We start from the raw sequence: 21,181 nt of genomic DNA on the forward strand, positions 1-21,181 counted from the left end.
CACAGTTACATGCCTGGAATCCCGGGATTGATAACTGTCCCATTTGCTTGTGTTCTCAACCAAACTATCAAATCATCAAATGGCTGGTGTCATAACTTAAATATGCCTAAAATGGGAGAGCAACTGAGTATGTGCAGAGCAGGTTGAAACAGCGTATTACTGGATTTCAAAGTGTATAGAAGCATATTTTTTAATGTTTTACATGAGTATATATGCAAAATGGGACAACCGGAAGAGATGTAGCAGGACTTACTTTTCTGACTAAAGTTGCACTTTAAATGACAGATTTAACAGCATGGTCTAGCAGATTTTCCTCAAGAATTTGATCTTTATGTAGGATGTGCAAAGTTTTTGGATTTTTTTTCATGTTTTTTTGTCGGTGACATGGTAGCATGAAAACACAGCGGGAGTGGTGATTGTAGTTCAAGCTAAATGTGTAAACAGATTGTCAGAAGTGGGATTTGAACCCACGCCTCCATTTGGAGACCAGAACACCCACACAATGTGAAGAAACAGCTCTTGAGTCTGGCGCCTTAGACCACTCGGCCATCCTGACAAGATATATTGAGGTGCTATGGCTTCCTCTGGAAATATCATCTACTCGTAGTACTCTATTGATCTATTACCATTGTCAAGGAGCTGTATGAACACTCTGAACCTAGGCCCTTTTGCAAATGCACTTCTTAAAGCATGACCTTGCACCAAGTCATACATTTCAGATCCTTTCTACCAAATCTCCTTGAGCAAAAAAAGTAGAAGATGTCCCAGGTGATCTTCGAGTGTTTGGTTGATCCGGGCGCCACAAACCAGAATCATGTCCTTGTGGCAGACCGCGTGGCCTAATGGATAAGGCGTCTGACTTCGGATCAGAAGATTGAGGGTTCGAGTCCCTTCGTGGTCGTTTTCTATGCTGCTTTCCAGTTCCTTCCTGTGACCTTCACTCGTAAATTCTTGCTTTAGCCATAACAACGTGCATCTTGCTGGAGGCTTCCAATTTGCTGAAGCCCAGAGCCTCCAAACAGAAGTAAATCATAAAGTGGAAGTAAACCAATTGATTTAAGGGTTTCAAAACACAGTTACATGCCTGGAATCCCGGGATTGATAACTGTCCCATTTGCTTGTGTTCTCAACCAAACTATCAAATCATCAAATGGCTGGTGTCATAACTTAAATATGCCTAAAATGGGAGAGCAACTGAGTATGTGCAGAGCAGGTTGAAACAGCGTATTACTGGATTTCAAAGTGTATAGAAACATATTTTTTAATGTTTTACATGAGTATATATGCAAAATGGGACAACCGGAAGAGATGTAGCAGGACTTACTTTTCTGACTAAAGTTGCACTTTAAAAGGGAAGTAAACCCTTCCAAACAACTTGGACCTATAGGTAAGCCTAGATTAAGGCTTACCTGTAGGTCCAAGAAATATCTCCTAAACCTATATGGTTTAGGAGATATTTGCCCGAAAATGGGCACCGCTGTCTACGGCGCATGCGCCGTAGACAGCGGCTCGCATGCGCACTAAATGCGGCAAGTCCAAGAATGGATTTGCCAAATTTGTCGACTCCCGTGCGCATGCGCGGGAGTGACGTCATCGCGGCCTCGCCGTATGACAGCGGCGGAGCTGCGAGGCGCGACTCCCGTGCGCATGCGCGGGAGTGACGTCATCGCGGCTTCGCCGCTGTCATTGGTCGGAGCTGCGAGACGCCACCAGCAAGATGGACGTGGCGGACTACAGGGATCAGCGGCGACTTCGCTGGCTCCTGTGTCAGGTAAGTGACACATAATGAGCTACTATGCGATGCATAGTAGTCCATTATGCTTTACCTTTGCAGGGAAAAAAAGAGGAAGTAAACCCATCAGGGTTTACTTCCTCTTTAAATGAGAGATTTAACAGCATGGTCTAGCAGATTTTCCTCAAGAATTTGATCTTTATGTAGGATGTGCAAAGTTTTTGGATTTTTTTTCTTGTTTTTTTGTCGGTGACATGGTAGCATGAAAACACAGCGGGAGTGGTGATTGTAGTTCAAGCTAAATGTGTAAACAGATTGTCAGAAGTGGGATTTGAACCCACGCCTCCATTTGGAGACCAGAACACCCACACAATGTGAAGAAACAGCTCTTGAGTCTGGCGCCTTAGACCACTCGGCAATCCTGACAAGATATATTAAGGTGCTATGGCTTCCTCTGGAAATATCATCTACTCGTAGTACTCTATTGATCTATTACCATTGTCAAGGAGCTGTATGAACACTCTGAACCTAGGCCCTTTTGCAAATGCACTTCTTAAAGCATGACCTTGCACCAAGTCATACATTTCAGATCCTTTCTACCAAATCTCCTTGAGCAAAAAAAGTAGAAGATGTCCCAGGTGATCTTCGAGTGTTTGGTTGATCCGGGCGCCACAAACCAAAATCATGTCCTTGTGGCAGACCGCGTGGCATAATGGATAAGGCGTCTGACTTCGGATCAGAAGATTGAGGGTTCGAGTCCCTTCGTGGTCGTTTTCTATGCTGCTTTCCAGTTCCTTCCTGTGACCTTCACTCGTAAATTCTTGCTTTAGCCATAACAACGTGCTTCTTGCTGGAGGCTTCCAATTTGCTGAAGCCCAGAGCCTCCAAACAGAAATAAATCATAAAGTGGAAGTAAACCAATTGATTTAAGGGTTTCAAAACACAGTTACATGCATGGAATCCCGGGATTGATAACTGTCCCATTTGCTTGTGTTCTCAACCAAACTATCAAATCATCAAATGGCTGGTGTCATAACTTAAATATGCCTAAAATGGGAGAGCAACTGAGTATGTGCAGAGCAGGTTGAAACAGCGTATTACTGGATTTCAAAGTGTATAGAAGCATATTTTTTAATGTTTTACATGAGTATATATGCAAAATGGGACAACCGGAAGAGATGTAGCAGGACTTACTTTTCTGACTAAAGTTGCACTTTAAATGAGAGATTTAACAGCATGGTCTAGCAGATTTTCCTCAAGAATTTGATCTTTATGTAGGATGTGCAAAGTTTTTGGATTTTTTTTCATGTTTTTTTGTCGGTGACATGGTAGCATGAAAACACAGCGGGAGTGGTGATTGTAGTTCAAGCTAAATGTGTAAACAGATTGTCAGAAGTGGGATTTGAACCCACGCCTCCATTTGGAGACCAGAACACCCACACAATGTGAAGAAACAGCTCTTGAGTCTGGCGCCTTAGACCACTCGGCCATCCTGACAAGATATATTGAGGTGCTATGGCTTCCTCTGGAAATATCATCTACTCGTGGTACTCTATTGATCTATTACCATTGTCAAGGAGCTGTATAAACACTCTGAACCTAGGCCATTTTGCAAATGCACTTCTTAAAGCATGACCTTGCACCAAGTCATACATTTCAGATCCTTTCTACCCAATCTCCTTGAGCAAAAAAAGTAGAAGATGTCCCAGGTGATCTTCGAGTGTTTGGTTGATCCGGGCGCCACAAACCAGAATCATGTCCTCGTGGCAGACCGCGTGGCCTAATGGATAAGGCGTCTGACTTCGGATCAGAAGATTGAGGGTTCGAGTCCCTTCGTGGTCGTTTTCTATGCTGCTTTCCAGTTCCTTCCTGTGACCTTCACTCGTAAATTCTTGCTTTAGCCATAACAACGTGCTTCTTGCTGGAGGCTTCCAATTTGCTGAAGCCCAGAGCCTCCAAACAGAAGTAAATCATAAAGTGGAAGTAAACCAATTGATTTAAGGGTTTCAAAACACAGTTACATGCCTGGAATCCCGGGATTGATAACTGTCCCATTTGCTTGTGTTCTCAACCAAACTATCAAATCATCAAATGGCTGGTGTCATAACTTAAATATGCCTAAAATGGGAGAGCAACTGAGTATGTGCAGAGCAGGTTGAAACAGCGTATTACTGGATTTCAAAGTGTATAGAAACATATTTTTTAATGTTTTACATGAGTATATATGCAAAATGGGACAACCGGAAGAGATGTAGCAGGACTTACTTTTCTGACTAAAGTTGCACTTTAAAAGGGAAGTAAACCCTTCCAAACAACTTGGACCTATAGGTAAGCCTAGATTAAGGCTTACCTGTAGGTCCAAGAAATATCTCCTAAACCTATATGGTTTAGGAGATATTTGCCCGAAAATGGGCACCGCTGTCTACGGCGCATGCGCCGTAGACAGCGGCTCGCATGCGCACTAAATGCGGCAAGTCCAAGAATGGATTTGCCAAATTTGTCGACTCCCGTGCGCATGCGCGGGAGTGACGTCATCGCGGCCTCGCCGTATGACAGCGGCGGAGCTGCGAGGCGCGACTCCCGTGCGCATGCGCGGGAGTGACGTCATCGCGGCTTCGCCGCTGTCATTGGTCGGAGCTGCGAGACGCCACCAGCAAGATGGACGTGGCGGACTACAGGGATCAGCGGCGACTTCGCTGGCTCCTGTGTCAGGTAAGTGACACATAATGAGCTACTATGCGATGCATAGTAGTCCATTATGCTTTACCTTTGCAGGGAAAAAAAGAGGAAGTAAAACCATCAGGGTTTACTTCCTCTTTAAATGAGAGATTTAACAGCATGGTCTAGCAGATTTTCCTCAAGAATTTGATCTTTATGTAGGATGTGCAAAGTTTTTGGATTTTTTTTCATGTTTTTTTGTCGGTGACATGGTAGCATGAAAACACAGCGGGAGTGGTGATTGTAGTTCAAGCTAAATGTGTAAACAGATTGTCAGAAGTGGGATTTGAACCCACGCCTCCATTTGGAGACCAGAACACCCACACAATGTGAAGAAACAGCTCTTGAGTCTGGCGCCTTAGACCACTCGGCAATCCTGACAAGATATATTAAGGTGCTATGGCTTCCTCTGGAAATATCATCTACTCGTAGTACTCTATTGATCTATTACCATTGTCAAGGAGCTGTATGAACACTCTGAACCTAGGCCCTTTTGCAAATGCACTTCTTAAAGCATGACCTTGCACCAAGTCATACATTTCAGATCCTTTCTACCAAATCTCCTTGAGCAAAAAAAGTAGAAGATGTCCCAGGTGATCTTCGAGTGTTTGGTTGATCCGGGCGCCACAAACCAAAATCATGTCCTTGTGGCAGACCGCGTGGCATAATGGATAAGGCGTCTGACTTCGGATCAGAAGATTGAGGGTTCGAGTCCCTTCGTGGTCGTTTTCTATGCTGCTTTCCAGTTCCTTCCTGTGACCTTCACTCGTAAATTCTTGCTTTAGCCATAACAACGTGCTTCTTGCTGGAGGCTTCCAATTTGCTGAAGCCCAGAGCCTCCAAACAGAAGTAAATCATAAAGTGGAAGTAAACCAATTGATTTAAGGGTTTCAAAACACAGTTACATGCATGGAATCCCGGGATTGATAACTGTCCCATTTGCTTGTGTTCTCAACCAAACTATCAAATCATCAAATGGCTGGTGTCATAACTTAAATATGCCTAAAATGGGAGAGCAACTGAGTATGTGCAGAGCAGGTTGAAACAGCGTATTACTGGATTTCAAAGTGTATAGAAGCATATTTTTTAATGTTTTACATGAGTATATATGCAAAATGGGACAACCGGAAGAGATGTAGCAGGACTTACTTTTCTGACTAAAGTTGCACTTTAAATGACAGATTTAACAGCATGGTCTAGCAGATTTTCCTCAAGAATTTGATCTTTATGTAGGATGTGCAAAGTTTTGGGATTTTTTTTCATGTTTTTTTGTCGGTGACATGGTAGCATGAAAACACAGCGGGAGTGGTGATTGTAGTTCAAGCTAAATGTGTAAACAGATTGTCAGAAGTGGGATTTGAACCCACGCCTCCATTTGGAGACCAGAACACCCACACAATGTGAAGAAACAGCTCTTGAGTCTGGCGCCTTAGACCACTCGGCCATCCTGACAAGATATATTGAGGTGCTATGGCTTCCTCTGGAAATATCATCTACTCGTGGTACTCTATTGATCTATTACCATTGTCAAGGAGCTGTATGAACACTCTGAACCTAGGCCATTTTGCAAATGCACTTCTTAAAGCATGACCTTGCACCAAGTCATACATTTCAGATCCTTTCTACCAAATCTCCTTGAGCAAAAAAAATAGAAGATGTCCCAGGTGATCTTCGAGTGTTTGGTTGATCCGGGCGCCACAAACCAGAATCATGTCCTTGTGGCAGACCGCGTGGCCTAATGGATAAGGCGTCTGACTTCGGATCAGAAGATTGAGGGTTCGAGTCCCTTCGTGGTCGTTTTCTATGCTGCTTTCCAGTTCCTTCCTGTGACCTTCACTCGTAAATTCTTGCTTTACCCATAACAACGTGCTTCTTGCTGGAGGCTTCCAATTTGCTGAAGCCCAGAGCCTCCAAACAGAAGTAAATCATAAAGTGGAAGTAAACCAATTGATTTAAGGGTTTCAAAACACAGTTACATGCATGGAAACCCGGGATTGATAACTGTCCCATTTGCTTGTGTTCTCAACCAAACTATCAAATCATCAAATGGCTGGTGTCATAACTTAAATATGCCTAAAATGGGAGAGCAACTGAGTATGTGCAGAACAGGTTGAAACAGCGTATTACTGGATTTCAAAGTGTATAGAAGCATATTTTTTAATGTTTTACATGAGTATATATGCAAAATGGGACAACCGGGAAGAGATGTAGCAGGACTTACTTTTCTGACTAAAGTTGCACTTTAAATGACAGATTTAACAGCATGGTCTAGCAGATTTTCCTCAAGAATTTGATCTTTATGTAGGATGTGCAAAGTTTTTGGATTTTTTTTCATGTTTTTTTGTCGGTGACATGGTAGCATGAAAACACAGCGGGAGTGGTGATTGTAGTTCAAGCTAAATGTTTAAACAGATTGTCAGAAGTGGGATTTGAACCCACGCCTCCATTTGGAGACCAGAACACCCACACAATGTGAAGAAACAGCTCTTGAGTCTGGCGCCTTAGACCACTCGGCCATCCTGACAAGATATATTGAGGTGCTATGGCTTCCTCTGGAAATATCATCTACTCGTAGTACTCTATTGATCTATTACCATTGTCAAGGAGCTGTATGAACACTCTGAACCTAGGCCCTTTTGCAAATGCACTTCTTAAAGCATGACCTTGCACCAAGTCATACATTTCAGATCCTTTCTACCAAATCTCCTTGAGCAAAAAAAGTAGAAGATGTCCCAGGTGATCTTCGAGTGTTTGGTTGATCTGGGCGCCACAAACCAGAATCATGTCCTTGTGGCAGACCGCGTGGCCTAATGGATAAGGCGTCTGACTTCGGATCAGAAGATTGAGGGTTCGAGTCCCTTCGTGGTCGTTTTCTATGCTGCTTTCCAGTTCCTTCCTGTGACCTTCACTCGTAAATTCTTGCTTTACCCATAACAACGTGCTTCTTGCTGGAGGCTTCCAATTTGCTGAAGCCCAGAGCCTCCAAACAGAAGTAAATCATAAAGTGGAAGTAAACCAATTGATTTAAGGGTTTCAAAACACAGTTACATGCCTGGAATCCCGGGATTGATAACTGTCCCATTTGCTTGTGTTCTCAACCAAACTATCAAATCATCAAATGGCTGGTGTCATAACTTAAATATTTCCCCAAAATGGGAGAGCAACTGAGTATGTGCAGAGCAGGTTGAAACAGCGTATTACTGGATTTCAAAGTGTATAGAACCATAATTTTTAATGTTTTACATGAGTATATATGCAAAATGGGACAACCGGAAGAGATGTAGCAGGACTTACTTTTCTACTAAAGTTGCACTTTAAATGACAGATTTAACAGCATGGTCTAGCAGATTTTCCTCAAGAATTTGATCTTTATGTAGGATGTGCAAAGTTTTTGGATTTTTTTTCATGTTTTTTTGTCGGTGACATGGTAGCATGAAAACACAGCGGGAGTGGTGATTGTAGTTCAAGCTAAATGTGTAAACAGATTGTCAGAAGTGGGATTTGAACCCACGCCTCCATTTGGAGACCAGAACACCCACACAATGTGAAGAAACAGCTCTTGAGTCTGGTGCCTTAGACCACTCGGCCATCCTGACAAGATATATTGAGGTGCTATGGCTTCCTCTGGAAATATCATCTACTCGTAGTACCCTATTGATCTATTACCATTGTCAAGGAGCTGTATGAACACTCTGAACCTAGGCCCTTTTGCAAATGCACTTCTTAAAGCATGACCTTGCACCAAGTCATACATTTCAGATCCTTTCTACCAAATCTCCTTGAGCAAAAAAAGTAGAAGATGTCCCAGGTGATCTTCGAGTGTTTGGTTGATCCGGGCGCCACAAACCAGAATCATGTCCTTGTGGCAGACCGCGTGGCCTAATGGATAAGGCGTCTGACTTCGGATCCGAAGATTGAAGGTTCGAGTCCCTTTGTGGTCGTTTTCTATGCTGCTTTCCAGTTCCTTCCTGTGACCTTCACTCGTAAATTCTTGCTTTAGCCATAACAACGTGCTTCTTGCTGGAGGCTTCCAATTTGCTGAAGCCCAGAGCCTCCAAACAGAAGTAAATCATAAAGTGGAAGTAAACCAATTGATTTAAGGGTTTCAAAACACAGTTACATGCATGGAAACCCGGGATTGATAACTGTCCCATTTGCTTGTGTTCTCAACCAAACTATCAAATCATCAAATGGCTGGTGTCATAACTTAAATATGCCTAAAATGGGAGAGCAACTGAGTATGTGCAGAACAGGTTGAAACAGCGTATTACTGGATTTCAAAGTGTATAGAAGCATATTTTTTAATGTTTTACATGAGTATATATGCAAAATGGGACAACCGGGAAGAGATGTAGCAGGACTTACTTTTCTGACTAAAGTTGCACTTTAAATGACAGATTTAACAGCATGGTCTAGCAGATTTTCCTCAAGAATTTGATCTTTATGTAGGATGTGCAAAGTTTTTGGATTTTTTTTCATGTTTTTTTGTCGGTGACATGGTAGCATGAAAACACAGCGGGAGTGGTGATTGTAGTTCAAGCTAAATGTGTAAACAGATTGTCAGAAGTGGGATTTGAACCCACGCCTCCATTTGGAGACCAGAACACCCACACAATGTGAAGAAACAGCTCTTGAGTCTGGCGCCTTAGACCACTCGGCCATCCTGACAAGATATATTGAGGTACTATGGCTTCCTCTGGAAATATCATCTACTCGTAGTACTCTATTGATCTATTACCATTGTCAAGGAGCTGTATGAACACTCTGAACCTAGGCCCTTTTGCAAATGCACTTCTTAAAGCATGACCTTGCACCAAGTCATACATTTCAGATCCTTTCTACCAAATCTCCTTGAGCAAAAAAAGTAGAAGATGTCCCAGGTGATCTTCGAGTGTTTGGTTGATCCGGGCGCCACAAACCAGAATCATGTCTTTGTGGCAGACCGCGTGGCCTAATGGATAAGGCATCTGACTTCGGATCAGAAGATTGAGGGTTCGAGTCCCTTCGTGGTCGTTTTCTATGCTGCTTTCCAGTTCCTTCCTGTGACCTTCACTCGTAAATTCTTGCTTTAGCCATAACAACGTGCTTCTTGCTGGAGGCTTCCAATTTGCTGAAGCCCAGAGCCTCCAAACAGAAGTAAATCATGAAGTGGAAGTAAACCAATTGATTTAAGGGTTTCAAAACACAGTTACATGCATGGAATCCCGGGATTGATAACTGTCCCATTTGCTTGTGTTCTCAACCAAACTATCAAATCATCAAATGGCTGGTGTCATAACTTAAATATGCCTAAAATGGGAGAGCAACTGAGTATGTACAGAGCAGGTTGAAACAGCGTATTACTGGATTTCAAAGTGTATAGAAGCATATTTTTTAATGTTTTACATGAGTATATATGCAAAATGGGACAACCGGAAGAGATGTAGCAGGACTTACTTTTCTGACTAAAGTTGCACTTTAAATGACAGATTTAACAGCATGGTCTAGCAGATTTTCCTCAAGAATTTGATCTTTATGTAGGATGTGCAAAGTTTTGGGATTTTTTTTCATGTTTTTTTGTCGGTGACATGGTAGCATGAAAACACAGCGGGAGTGGTGATTGTAGTTCAAGCTAAATGTGTAAACAGATTGTCAGAAGTGGGATTTGAACCCACGCCTCCATTTGGAGACCAGAACACCCACACAATGTGAAGAAACAGCCCTTGAGTCTGGCGCCTTAGACCACTCGGCCATCCTGACAAGATACATTGAGGTCTTTTGGCTTCCTCTGGAAATATCATCTACTCGTGGTACTCTATTGATCTATTACCATTATCAAGGAGCTGTATGAACACTCTGAACCTAGGCCCTTTTGCAAATGCACTTCTTAAAGCATGACCTTGCACCAAGTCATACATTTCAGATCCTTTCTACCAAATCTCCTTGAGCAAAAAAAGTAGAAGATGTCCCAGGTGATCTTCGAGTGTTTGGTTGATCCGGGCGCCACAAACCAGAATCATGTCTTTGTGGCAGACCGCGTGGCCTAATGGATAAGGCGTCTGACTTCGGATCAGAAGATTGAGGGTTCGAGTCCCTTTGTGGTCGTTTTCTATGCTGCTTTCCAGTTCCTTCCTGTGACCTTCACTCGTAAATTCTTGCTTTAGCCATAACAACGTGCTTCTTGCTGGAGGCTTCCAATTTGCTGAAGCCCAGAGCCTCCAAACAGAAGTAAATCATAAAGTGGAAGTAAACCAATTGATTTAAGGGTTTCAAAACACAGTTACATGCCTGGAATCCCGGGATTGATAACTGTCCCATTTGCTTGTGTTCTCAACCAAACTATCAAATCATCAAATGGCTGGTGTCATAACTTAAATATTTCCCCAAAATGGGAGAGCAACTGAGTATGTGCAGAGCAGGTTGAAACAGCGTATTACTGGATTTCAAAGTGTATAGAACCATATTTTTTAATGTTTTACATGAGTATATATGCAAAATGGGACAACTGGAAGAGATGTAGCAGGACTTACTTTTCTACTAAAGTTGCACTTTAAATGACAGATTTAACAGCATGGTCTAGCAGATTTTCCTCAAGAATTTGATCTTTATGTAGGATGTGCAAAGTTTTTGGATTTTTTTTCATGTTTTTTTGTCGGTGACATGGTAGCATGAAAACACAGCGGGAGTGGTGATTGTAGTTCAAGCTAAATGTGTAAGCAGATTGTCAGAAGTGGGATTTGAACCCACGCCTCCATTTGGAGACCAGAACACCCACACAATGTGAAGAAACAGCTCTTGAGTCTGGCGCCTTAGACCACTCGGCCATCCTGACAAGATACATTGAGGTCCTTTGGCTTCCTCTGGAAATATCATCTACTCGTGGTACTCTATTGATCTATTACCATTGTCAAGGAGCTGTATGAACACTCTGAACCTAGGCCCTTTTGCAAATGCACTTCTTAAAGCATGACCTTGCACCAAGTCATACATTTCAGATCCTTTCTACCAAATCTCCTTGAGCAAAAAAAGTAGAAGATGTCCCAGGTGATCTTCGAGTGTTTGGTTGATCCGGGCGCCACAAACCAGAATCATGTCCTTGTGGCAGACGGCGTGGCCTAATGGATAAGGCGTCTGACTTCGGATCCGAAGATTGAAGGTTCGAGTCCCTTCGTGGTTGTTTTCTATGCTGCTTTCCAGTTCCTTCCTGTGACCTTCACTCGTAAATTCTTGCTTTAGCCATAACAACGTGCTTCTTGCTGGAGGCTTCCAATTTGCTGAAGCCCAGAGCCTCCAAACAGAAGTAAATCATAAAGTGGAAGTAAACCAATTGATTTAAGGGTTTCAAAACACAGTTACATGCATGGAATCCCGGGATTGATAACTGTCCCATTTGCTTGTGTTCTCAACCAAACTATCAAATCATCAAATGGCTGGTGTCATAACTTAAATATTTCCCCAAAATGGGAGAGCAACTGAGTATGTGCAGAGCAGGTTGAAACAGCGTATTACTGGATTTCAAAGTGTATAGAACCATATTTTTTAATGTTTTACATGAGTATATATGCAAAATGGGACAACCGGAAGAGATGTAGCAGGACTTACTTTTCTACTAAAGTTGCACTTTAAATTACAGATTTAACAGCATGGTCTAGCAGATTTTCCTCAAGAATTTGATCTTTATGTAGGATGTGCAAAGTTTTTGGATTTTTTTTCATGTTTTTTTGTCGGTGACATGGTAGCATGAAAACACAGCGGGAGTGGTGATTGTAGTTCAAGCTAAATGTGTAAACAGATTGTCAGAAGTGGGATTTGAACCCACGCCTCCATTTGGAGACCAGAACACCCACACAATGTGAAGAAACAGCTCTTGAGTCTGGCGCCTTAGACCACTCGGCCATCCTGACAAGATATATTGAGGTGCTATGGCTTCCTCTTGAAATATCATCTACTCGTGGTACTCTATTGATCTATTACCATTGTCAAGGAGCTGTATGAACACTCTGAACCTACGCCATTTTGCAAATGCACTTCTTAAAGCATGACCTTGCACCAAGTCATACATTTCAGATCCTTTCTACCAAATCTCCTTGAGCAAAAAAAGTAGAAGATGTCCCAGGTGATCTTCGAGTGTTTGGTTGATCCGGGCGCCACAAACCAGAATCATGTCTTTGTGGCAGACCGCGTGGCCTAATGGATAAGGCGTCTGACTTCGGATCAGAAGATTGAGGGTTCGAGTCCCTTTGTGGTCGTTTTCTATGCTGCTTTCCAGTTCCTTCCTGTGACCTTCACTCGTAAATTCTTGCTTTAGCCATAACAACGTGCTTCTTGCTGGAGGCTTCCAATTTGCTGAAGCCCAGAGCCTCCAAACAGAAGTAAATCATAAAGTGGAAGTAAACCAATTGATTTAAGGGTTTCAAAACACAGTTACATGCATGGAATCCCGGGATTGATAACTGTCCCATTTGCTTGTGTTCTCAACCAAACTATCAAATCATCAAATGGCTGGTGTCATAACTTAAATATGCCTAAAATGGGAGAGCAACTGAGTATGTGCAGAACAGGTTGAAACAGCGTATTACTGGATTTCAAAGTGTATAGAAGCATATTTTTTAATGTTTTACATGAGTATATATGCAAAATGGGACAACCGGGAAGAGATGTAGCAGGACTTACTTTTCTGACTAAAGTTGCACTTTAAATGACAGATTTAACAGCATGGTCTAGCAGATTTTCCTCAAGAATTTGATCTTTATGTAGGATGTGCAAAGTTTTGGGATTTTTTTTCATGTTTTTTTGTCGGTGACATGGTAGCATGAAAACACAGCGGGAGTGGTGATTGTAGTTCAAGCTAAATGTGTAAACAGATTGTCAGAAGTGGGATTTGAACCCACGCCTCCATTTGGAGACCAGAACACCCACACAATGTGAAGAATCAGCTCTTGAGTCTGGCGCCTTAGACCACTCGGCCATCCTGACAAGATATATTGAGGTGCTATGGCTTCCTCTGGAAATATCATCTACTCGTGGTACTCTATTGATCTATTACCATTGTCAAGGAGCTGTATGAACACTCTGAACCTAGGCCATTTTGCAAATGCACTTCTTAAAGCATGACCTTGCACCAAGTCATACATTTCAGATCCTTTCTACCAAATCTCCTTGAGCAAAAAAAGTAGAAGATGTCCCAGGTGATCTTCGAGTGTTTGGTTGATCCGGGCGCCACAAACCAGAATCATGTCCTTGTGGCAGACCGCGTGGCCTAATGGATAAGGCGTCTGACTTCGGATCAGAAGATTGAGGGTTCGAGTCCCTTCGTGGTCGTTTTCTATGCTGCTTTCCAGTTCCTTCCTGTGACCTTCACTCGTAAATTCTTGCTTTAGCCATAACAACGTGCTTCTTGCTGGAGGCTTCCAATTTGCTAAAGCCCAGAGCCTCCAAACAGAAGTAAATCATAGAGTGGAAGTAAACCAATTGATTTAAGGGTTTCAAAACACAGTTACATGCCTGGAATCCCGGGATTGATAACTGTCCCATTTGCTTGTGTTCTCAACCAAACTATCAAATCATCAAATGGCTGGTGTCATAACTTAAATATGCCTAAAATGGGAGAGCAACTGAGTATGTGCAGAGCAGGTTGAAACAGCGTATTACTGGATTTCAAAGTGTATAGAAGCATATTTTTTAATGTTTTACATGAGTATATATGCAAAATGGGACAACCGGAAGAGATGTAGCAGGACTTACTTTTCTGACTAAAGTTGCACTTTAAATGACAGATTTAACAGCATGGTCTAGCAGATTTTCCTCAAGAATTTGATCTTTATGTAGGATGTGCAAAGTTTTTGGATTTTTTTTCATGTTTTTTTTTCGGTGACATGGTAGCATGAAAACACAGCGGGAGTGGTGATTGTAGTTCAAGCTAAATGTGTAAACAGATTGTCAGAAGTGGGATTTGAACCCACGCCTCCATTTGGAGACCAGAACACCCACACAATGTGAAGAAACAGCTCTTGAGTCTGGCGCCTTAGACCACTCGGCCATCCTGACAAGATATATATTGAGGTACTATGGCTTCCTCTGGAAATATCATCTACTCGTAGTACTCTATTGATCTATTACCATTGTCAAGGAGCTGTATGAACACTCTGAACCTAGGCCCTTTTGCAAATGCACTTCTTAAAGCATGACCTTGCACCAAGTCATACATTTCAGATCCTTTCTACCAAATCTCCTTGAGCAAAAAAAGTAGAAGATGTCCCAGGTGATCTTCGAGTGTTTGGTTGATCCGGGCGCCACAAACCAGAATCATGTCTTTGTGGCAGACCGCGTGGCCTAATGGATAAGGCATCTGACTTCGGATCAGAAGATTGAGGGTTCGAGTCCCTTCGTGGTCGTTTTCTATGCTGCTTTCCAGTTCCTTCCTGTGACCTTCACTCGTAAATTCTTGCTTTAGCCATAACAACGTGCTTCTTGCTGGAGGCTTCCAATTTGCTGAAGCCCAGAGCCTCCAAACAGAAGTAAATCATAAAGTGGAAGTAAACCAATTGATTTAAGGGTTTCAAAACACAGTTACATGCATGGAATCCCGGGATTGATAACTGTCCCATTTGCTTGTGTTCTCAACCAAACTATCAAATCATCAAATGGCTGGTGTCATAACTTAAATATGCCTAAAATGGGAGAGCAACTGAGTATGTGCAGAGCAGGTTGAAACAGCGTATTACTGGATTTCAAAGTGTATAGAAGCATATTTTTTAATGTTTTACATGAGTATATATGCAAAATGGGACAACCGGAAGAGATGTAGCAGGACTTACTTTTCTGACTAAAGTTGCACTTTAAATGACAGATTTAACAGCATGGTCTAGCAGATTTTCCTCAAGAATTTGATCTTTATGTAGGATGTGCAAAGTTTTGGGATTTTTTTTCATGTTTTTTTGTCGGTGACATGGTAGCATGAAAACACAGCGGGAGTGGTGATTGTAGTTCAAGCTAAATGTGTAAACAGATTGTCAGAAGTGGGATTTGAACCCACGCCTCCATTTGGAGACCAGAACACCCACACAATGTGAAGAAACAGCTCTTGAGTCTGGCGCCTTAGACCACTCGGCCATCCTGACAAGATATATTGAGGTGCTATGGCTTCCTCTGGAAATATCATCTACTCGTGGTACTCTATTGATCTATTACCATTGTCAAGGAGCTGTATGAACACTCTGAACCTAGGCCATTTTGCAAATGCACTTCTTAAAGCATGACCTTGCACCAAGTCATACATTTCAGATCCTTTCTACCAAATCTCCTTGAGCAAAAAAAGTAGAAGATGTCCCAGGTGATCTTCGAGTGTTTGGTTGATCCGGGCGCCACAAACCAGAATCATGTCCTTGTAGCAGACCGCGTGGCCTAATGGATAAGGCGTCTGACTTCGGATCAGAAGATTGAGGGTTCGAGTCCCTTCGTGGTCGTTTTCTATGCTGCTTTCCAGTTCCTTCCTGTGACCTTCACTCGTAAATTCTTGCTTTAGCCATAACAACGTGCTTCTTGCTGGAGGCTTCCAATTTGCTGAAGCCCAGAGCCTCCAAACAGAAGTAAATCATAAAGTGGAAGTAAACCAATTGATTTAAGGGTTTCAAAACACAGTTACATGCATGGAATCCCGGGATTGATAACTGTCCCATTTGCTTGTGTTCTCAACCAAACTATCAAATCATCAAATGGCTGGTGTCATAACTTAAAGCGGTTCTGCACACATTTTTGTATCCTAGTGCTATTGTTTTTCCTAACCTCCACATATTGCACAATGCCCCTTCATTTTTATTTTTATTTCTCCTACCTTTCGTTCTATGCACTTGTTTTCTTCTTCCCCTGCGGCTATGGGCGGGGTTTATGCGGGGATCAGCATCACTTCCGCTGATTCCCGCACTGTCTCCTGGGATCTCGTCCGAGTAATCCCAGGAGTCATTGCGGCTAACACTTGCGAAATCTCGCGAGATTTGGCCGACGTGACGTCATCACGCCGGCCACGTTTGGCTTCACATGAGAACGGGGGCGGTAATTTGCTATGTTGGAACGCACGGCGCGAGTGTTTGGAACGCATCGCGCATGCGCAGTACGCAATTTCTGGCGGCAACGTCACTTCCGCAGCATCCTGTGATAGGCAGCAAAATGTGACACTACACCGCCCGTTGTCCTAACATTCTTGAATTACACCGCTCGTAGCTGTAGCTACTGAGCATGCACGGGAACCGGCAAAGCATGCTGGTTCCTAACAAAGGAAGAAAGGCGGAAGTTATTGCTTGTGGGCTTCAAATGCCCACAAGAAAAATGACATCTGCCGAACAATAAGAATAAAAAGCAAACTTTGGACTAAAAACGGACATGCTTCACTGACAAATGCAGGAAAAGTAAGCGGTTTTATTTAAAGAGATACATTTTAAAGCTTAAACATAAAAAATATTTTTTTTTCCTCAGTGCAGAACCACTTTAAATATGCCTAAAATGGGAGAGCAACTGAGTATGTGCAGAACAGGTTGAAACAGCGTATTACTGGATTTCAAAGTGTATAGAAGCATATTTTTTAATGTTTTACATGAGTATATATGCAAAATGGGACAACCGGGAAGAGATGTAGCAGGACTTACTTTTCTGACTAAAGTTGCACTTTAAATGACAGATTTAACAGCATGGTCTAGCAGATTTTCCTCAAGAATTTGATCTTTATGTAGGATGTGCAAAGTTTTGGGATTTTTACAGCGGGAGTGGTGATTGTAGTTCAAGCTAAATGTGTAAACAGATTGTCAGAAGTGGGATTTGAACCCACGCCTCCATTTGGAGACCAGAACACCCACACAATGTGAAGAAACAGCTCTTGAGTCTGGCGCCTTAGACCACTCGGCCATCCTGACAAGATATATTGAGGTGCTATGGCTTCCTCTTGAAATATCATCTACTCGTGGTACTCTATTGATCTATTACCATTGTCAAGGAGCTGTATGAACACTCTGAACCTAGGCCATTTTGCAAATGCACTTCTTAAAGCATGACCTTGCACCAAGTCATACATTTCAGATCCTTTCTACCAAATCTCCTTGAGCAAAAAAAGTAGAAGATGTCCCAGGTGATCTTCGAGTGTTTGGTTGATCCGGGCGCCACAAACCAGAATCATGTCTTTGTGGCAGACCGCGTGGCCTAATGGATAAGGCGTCTGACTTCGGATCAGAAGATTGAGGGTTCGAGTCCCTTTGTGGTCGTTTTCTATGCTGCTTTCCAGTTCCTTCCTGTGACCTTCACTCGTAAATTCTTGCTTTAGCCATAACAACGTGCTTCTTGCTGGAGGCTTCCAATTTGCTGAAGCCCAGAGCCTCCAAACAGAAGTAAATCATAAAGTGGAAGTAAACCAATTGATTTAAGGGTTTCAAAACACAGTTACATGCATGGAATCCCGGGATTGATAACTGTCCCATTTGCTTGTGTTCTCAACCAAACTATCAAATCATCAAATGGCTGGTGTCATAACTTAAATATGCCTAAAATGGGAGAGCAACTGAGTATGTGCAGAACAGGTTGAAACAGCGTATTACTGGATTTCAAAGTGTATAGAAGCATATTTTTTAATGTTTTACATGAGTATATATGCAAAATGGGACAACCGGGAAGAGATGTAGCAGGACTTACTTTTCTGACTAAAGTTGCACTTTAAATGACAGATTTAACAGCATGGTCTAGCAGATTTTCCTCAAGAATTTGATCTTTATGTAGGATGTGCAAAGTTTTGGGATTTTTTTTCATGTTTTTTTGTCGGTGACATGGTAGCATGAAAACACAGCGGGAGTGGTGATTGTAGTTCAAGCTAAATGTGTAAACAGATTGTCAGAAGTGGGATTTGAACCCACGCCTCCATTTGGAGACCAGAACACCCACACAATGTGAAGAAACAGCTCTTGAGTCTGGCGCCTTAGACCACTCGGCCATCCTGACAAGATATATTGAGGTGCTATGGCTTCCTCTGGAAATATCATCTACTCGTGGTACTCTATTGATCTATTACCATTGTCAAGGAGCTGTATGAACACTCTGAACCTAGGCCATTTTGCAAATGCACTTCTTAAAGCATGACCTTGCACCAAGTCATACATTTCAGATCCTTTCTACCAAATCTCCTTGAGCAAAAAAAGTAGAAGATGTCCCAGGTGATCTTCGAGTGTTTGGTTGATCCGGGCGCCACAAACCAGAATCATGTCCTTGTGGCAGACCGCGTGGCCTAATGGATAAGGTGTCTGACTTCGGATCAGAAGATTGAGGGTTCGAGTCCCTTCGTGGTCGTTTTCTATGCTGCTTTCCAGTCCCTTCCTGTGACCTTCACTCGTAAATTCTTGCTTTAGCCATAACAACGTGCTTCTTGCTGGAGGCTTCCAATTTGCTGAAGCCCAGAGCCTCCAAACAGAAGTAAATCATAAAGTGGAAGTAAACCAATTGATTTAAGGGTTTCAAAACACAGTTACATGCATGGAATCCCGGGATTGATAACTGTCCCATTTGCTTGTGTTCTCAACCAAACTATCAAATCATCAAATGGCTGGTGTCATAACTTAAATATGCCTAAAATGGGAGAGCAACTGAGTATGTGCAGAGCAGGTTGAAACAGCGTATTACTGGATTTCAAAGTGTATAGAAGCATATTTTTTAATGTTTTACATGAGTATATATGCAAAATGGGACAACCGGAAGAGATGTAGCAGGACTTACTTTTCTGACTAAAGTTGCACTTTAAATGACAGATTTAACAGCATGGTCTAGCAGATTTTCCTCAAGAATTTGATCTTTATGTAGGATGTGCAAAGTTTTTGGATTTTTTTTCATGTTTTTTTGTCGGTGACATGGTAGCATGAAAACACAGCGGGAGTGGTGATTGTAGTTCAAGCTAAATGTGTAAACAGATTGTCAGAAGTGGGATTTGAACCCACGCCTCCATTTGGAGACCAGAACACCCACACAATGTGAAGAAACAGCTCTTGAGTCTGGCGCCTTAGACCACTCGGCCATCCTGACAAGATATATTGAGGTGCTATGGCTTCCTCTTGAAATATCATCTACTCGTGGTACTCTATTGATCTATTACCATTGTCAAGGAGCTGTATGAACACTCTGAACCTACGCCATTTTGCAAATGCACTTCTTAAAGCATGACCTTGCACCAAGTCATACATTTCAGATCCTTTCTACCAAATCTCCTTGAGCAAAAAAAGTAGAAGATGTCCCAGGTGATCTTCGAGTGTTTGGTTGATCCGGGCGCCACAAACCAGAATCATGTCTTTGTGGCAGACCGCGTGGCCTAATGGATAAGGCGTCTGACTTCGGATCAGAAGATTGAGGGTTCGAGTCCCTTTGTGGTCGTTTTCTATGCTGCTTTCCAGTTCCTTCCTGTGACCTTCACTCGTAAATTCTTGCTTTAGCCATAACAACGTGCTTCTTGCTGGAGGCTTCCAATTTGCTGAAGCCCAGAGCCTCCAAACAGAAGTAAATCATAAAGTGGAAGTAAACCAATTGATTTAAGGGTTTCAAAACACAGTTACATGCATGGAATCCCGGGATTGATAACTGTCCCATTTGCTTGTGTTCTCAACCAAACTATCAAATCATCAAATGGCTGGTGTCATAACTTAAATATGCCTAAAATGGGAGAGCAACTGAGTATGTGCAGAACAGGTTGAAACAGCGTATTACTGGATTTCAAAGTGTATAGAAGCATATTTTTTAATGTTTTACATGAGTATATATGCAAAATGGGACAACCGGGAAGAGATGTAGCAGGACTTACTTTTCTGACTAAAGTTGCACTTTAAATGACAGATTTAACAGCATGGTCTAGCAGATTTTCCTCAAGAATTTGATCTTTATGTAGGATGTGCAAAGTTTTGGGATTTTTTTTCATGTTTTTTTGTCGGTGACATGGTAGCATGAAAACACAGCGGGAGTGGTGATTGTAGTTCAAGCTAAATGTGTAAACAGATTGTCAGAAGTGGGATTTGAACCCACGCCTCCATTTGGAGACCAGAACACCCACACAATGTGAAGAAACAGCTCTTGAGTCTGGCGCCTTAGACCACTCGGCCATCCTGACAAGATATATTGAGGTGCTATGGCTTCCTCTTGAAATATCATCTACTCGTGGTACTCTATTGATCTATTACCATTGTCAAGGAGCTGTATGAACACTCTGAACCTAGGCCATTTTGCAAATGCACTTCTTAAAGCATGACCTTGCACCAAGTCATACATTTCAGATCCTTTCTACCAAATCTCCTTGAGCAAAAAAAGTAGAAGATGTCCCAGGTGATCTTCGAGTGTTTGGTTGATCCGGGCGCCACAAACCAGAATCATGTCTTTGTGGCAGACCGCGTGGCCTAATGGATAAGGCGTCTGACTTCGGATCAGAAGATTGAGGGTTCGAGTCCCTTTGTGGTCGTTTTCTATGCTGCTTTCCAGTTCCTTCCTGTGACCTTCACTCGTAAATTCTTGCTTTAGCCATAACAACGTGCTTCTTGCTGGAGGCTTCCAATTTGCTGAAGCCCAGAGCCTCCAAACAGAAGTAAATCATAAAGTGGAAGTAAACCAATTGATTTAAGGGTTTCAAAACACAGTTACATGCATGGAATCCCGGGATTGATAACTGTCCCATTTGCTTGTGTTCTCAACCAAACTATCAAATCATCAAATGGCTGGTGTCATAACTTAAATATGCCTAAAATGGGA

At 42.4% G+C, this 21,181-nt stretch overlaps 21 non-coding genes across 21 annotated transcripts; 6 read left to right on the forward strand and 15 right to left on the reverse strand.

The window, feature by feature from the left end:
• Positions 1 to 446: 446 nt before the first annotated feature.
• On the reverse strand, positions 447 to 556 carry TRNAL-CAA (transfer RNA leucine (anticodon CAA)). The gene is made up of 2 exons: positions 519 to 556; positions 447 to 492 (listed from the first exon to the last, which is right to left on the reverse strand). It is a non-coding gene; the product is annotated as a tRNA-Leu (tRNA).
• Positions 557 to 828: 272 nt separating this feature from the next.
• Positions 829 to 901, forward strand: TRNAR-UCG (transfer RNA arginine (anticodon UCG)). The gene has a single exon. It is a non-coding gene; the product is annotated as a tRNA-Arg (tRNA).
• A 2,218-nt stretch (positions 902 to 3,119) lies between these two features.
• On the reverse strand, positions 3,120 to 3,229 carry TRNAL-CAA (transfer RNA leucine (anticodon CAA)). Its single transcript has 2 exons — positions 3,192 to 3,229; positions 3,120 to 3,165 (listed from the first exon to the last, which is right to left on the reverse strand). It is a non-coding gene; the product is annotated as a tRNA-Leu (tRNA).
• A 272-nt stretch (positions 3,230 to 3,501) lies between these two features.
• Positions 3,502 to 3,574, forward strand: TRNAR-UCG (transfer RNA arginine (anticodon UCG)). The gene has a single exon. It is a non-coding gene; the product is annotated as a tRNA-Arg (tRNA).
• A 2,218-nt stretch (positions 3,575 to 5,792) lies between these two features.
• TRNAL-CAA (transfer RNA leucine (anticodon CAA)) lies at positions 5,793 to 5,902 on the reverse strand. Its single transcript has 2 exons — positions 5,865 to 5,902; positions 5,793 to 5,838 (listed from the first exon to the last, which is right to left on the reverse strand). It is a non-coding gene; the product is annotated as a tRNA-Leu (tRNA).
• Positions 5,903 to 6,174: 272 nt separating this feature from the next.
• Positions 6,175 to 6,247, forward strand: TRNAR-UCG (transfer RNA arginine (anticodon UCG)). Its single transcript has one exon. It is a non-coding gene; the product is annotated as a tRNA-Arg (tRNA).
• A 617-nt stretch (positions 6,248 to 6,864) lies between these two features.
• TRNAL-CAA (transfer RNA leucine (anticodon CAA)) lies at positions 6,865 to 6,974 on the reverse strand. The gene is made up of 2 exons: positions 6,937 to 6,974; positions 6,865 to 6,910 (listed from the first exon to the last, which is right to left on the reverse strand). It is a non-coding gene; the product is annotated as a tRNA-Leu (tRNA).
• Positions 6,975 to 7,246: 272 nt separating this feature from the next.
• Positions 7,247 to 7,319, forward strand: TRNAR-UCG (transfer RNA arginine (anticodon UCG)). Its single transcript has one exon. It is a non-coding gene; the product is annotated as a tRNA-Arg (tRNA).
• Positions 7,320 to 9,008: 1,689 nt separating this feature from the next.
• Positions 9,009 to 9,118, reverse strand: TRNAL-CAA (transfer RNA leucine (anticodon CAA)). The gene is made up of 2 exons: positions 9,081 to 9,118; positions 9,009 to 9,054 (listed from the first exon to the last, which is right to left on the reverse strand). It is a non-coding gene; the product is annotated as a tRNA-Leu (tRNA).
• A 961-nt stretch (positions 9,119 to 10,079) lies between these two features.
• On the reverse strand, positions 10,080 to 10,189 carry TRNAL-CAA (transfer RNA leucine (anticodon CAA)). Its single transcript has 2 exons — positions 10,152 to 10,189; positions 10,080 to 10,125 (listed from the first exon to the last, which is right to left on the reverse strand). It is a non-coding gene; the product is annotated as a tRNA-Leu (tRNA).
• A 962-nt stretch (positions 10,190 to 11,151) lies between these two features.
• TRNAL-CAA (transfer RNA leucine (anticodon CAA)) lies at positions 11,152 to 11,261 on the reverse strand. The gene is made up of 2 exons: positions 11,224 to 11,261; positions 11,152 to 11,197 (listed from the first exon to the last, which is right to left on the reverse strand). It is a non-coding gene; the product is annotated as a tRNA-Leu (tRNA).
• A 962-nt stretch (positions 11,262 to 12,223) lies between these two features.
• On the reverse strand, positions 12,224 to 12,333 carry TRNAL-CAA (transfer RNA leucine (anticodon CAA)). Its single transcript has 2 exons — positions 12,296 to 12,333; positions 12,224 to 12,269 (listed from the first exon to the last, which is right to left on the reverse strand). It is a non-coding gene; the product is annotated as a tRNA-Leu (tRNA).
• Positions 12,334 to 13,295: 962 nt separating this feature from the next.
• TRNAL-CAA (transfer RNA leucine (anticodon CAA)) lies at positions 13,296 to 13,405 on the reverse strand. Its single transcript has 2 exons — positions 13,368 to 13,405; positions 13,296 to 13,341 (listed from the first exon to the last, which is right to left on the reverse strand). It is a non-coding gene; the product is annotated as a tRNA-Leu (tRNA).
• A 272-nt stretch (positions 13,406 to 13,677) lies between these two features.
• TRNAR-UCG (transfer RNA arginine (anticodon UCG)) lies at positions 13,678 to 13,750 on the forward strand. The gene has a single exon. It is a non-coding gene; the product is annotated as a tRNA-Arg (tRNA).
• Positions 13,751 to 14,366: 616 nt separating this feature from the next.
• TRNAL-CAA (transfer RNA leucine (anticodon CAA)) lies at positions 14,367 to 14,476 on the reverse strand. Its single transcript has 2 exons — positions 14,439 to 14,476; positions 14,367 to 14,412 (listed from the first exon to the last, which is right to left on the reverse strand). It is a non-coding gene; the product is annotated as a tRNA-Leu (tRNA).
• A 963-nt stretch (positions 14,477 to 15,439) lies between these two features.
• On the reverse strand, positions 15,440 to 15,549 carry TRNAL-CAA (transfer RNA leucine (anticodon CAA)). Its single transcript has 2 exons — positions 15,512 to 15,549; positions 15,440 to 15,485 (listed from the first exon to the last, which is right to left on the reverse strand). It is a non-coding gene; the product is annotated as a tRNA-Leu (tRNA).
• A 272-nt stretch (positions 15,550 to 15,821) lies between these two features.
• On the forward strand, positions 15,822 to 15,894 carry TRNAR-UCG (transfer RNA arginine (anticodon UCG)). The gene has a single exon. It is a non-coding gene; the product is annotated as a tRNA-Arg (tRNA).
• Positions 15,895 to 17,224: 1,330 nt separating this feature from the next.
• On the reverse strand, positions 17,225 to 17,334 carry TRNAL-CAA (transfer RNA leucine (anticodon CAA)). Its single transcript has 2 exons — positions 17,297 to 17,334; positions 17,225 to 17,270 (listed from the first exon to the last, which is right to left on the reverse strand). It is a non-coding gene; the product is annotated as a tRNA-Leu (tRNA).
• Positions 17,335 to 18,296: 962 nt separating this feature from the next.
• On the reverse strand, positions 18,297 to 18,406 carry TRNAL-CAA (transfer RNA leucine (anticodon CAA)). Its single transcript has 2 exons — positions 18,369 to 18,406; positions 18,297 to 18,342 (listed from the first exon to the last, which is right to left on the reverse strand). It is a non-coding gene; the product is annotated as a tRNA-Leu (tRNA).
• A 961-nt stretch (positions 18,407 to 19,367) lies between these two features.
• On the reverse strand, positions 19,368 to 19,477 carry TRNAL-CAA (transfer RNA leucine (anticodon CAA)). Its single transcript has 2 exons — positions 19,440 to 19,477; positions 19,368 to 19,413 (listed from the first exon to the last, which is right to left on the reverse strand). It is a non-coding gene; the product is annotated as a tRNA-Leu (tRNA).
• A 962-nt stretch (positions 19,478 to 20,439) lies between these two features.
• On the reverse strand, positions 20,440 to 20,549 carry TRNAL-CAA (transfer RNA leucine (anticodon CAA)). The gene is made up of 2 exons: positions 20,512 to 20,549; positions 20,440 to 20,485 (listed from the first exon to the last, which is right to left on the reverse strand). It is a non-coding gene; the product is annotated as a tRNA-Leu (tRNA).
• Positions 20,550 to 21,181: the final 632 nt, after the last annotated feature.

Source organism: Lithobates pipiens, unplaced genomic scaffold, assembly GCF_037356315.1.
Source record: "Lithobates pipiens isolate NorthernLeopardFrog02 unplaced genomic scaffold, aLitPip1_a1.2 Scaffold_1, whole genome shotgun sequence".
Lineage (NCBI taxonomy): Eukaryota > Metazoa > Chordata > Amphibia > Anura > Ranidae > Lithobates > Lithobates pipiens.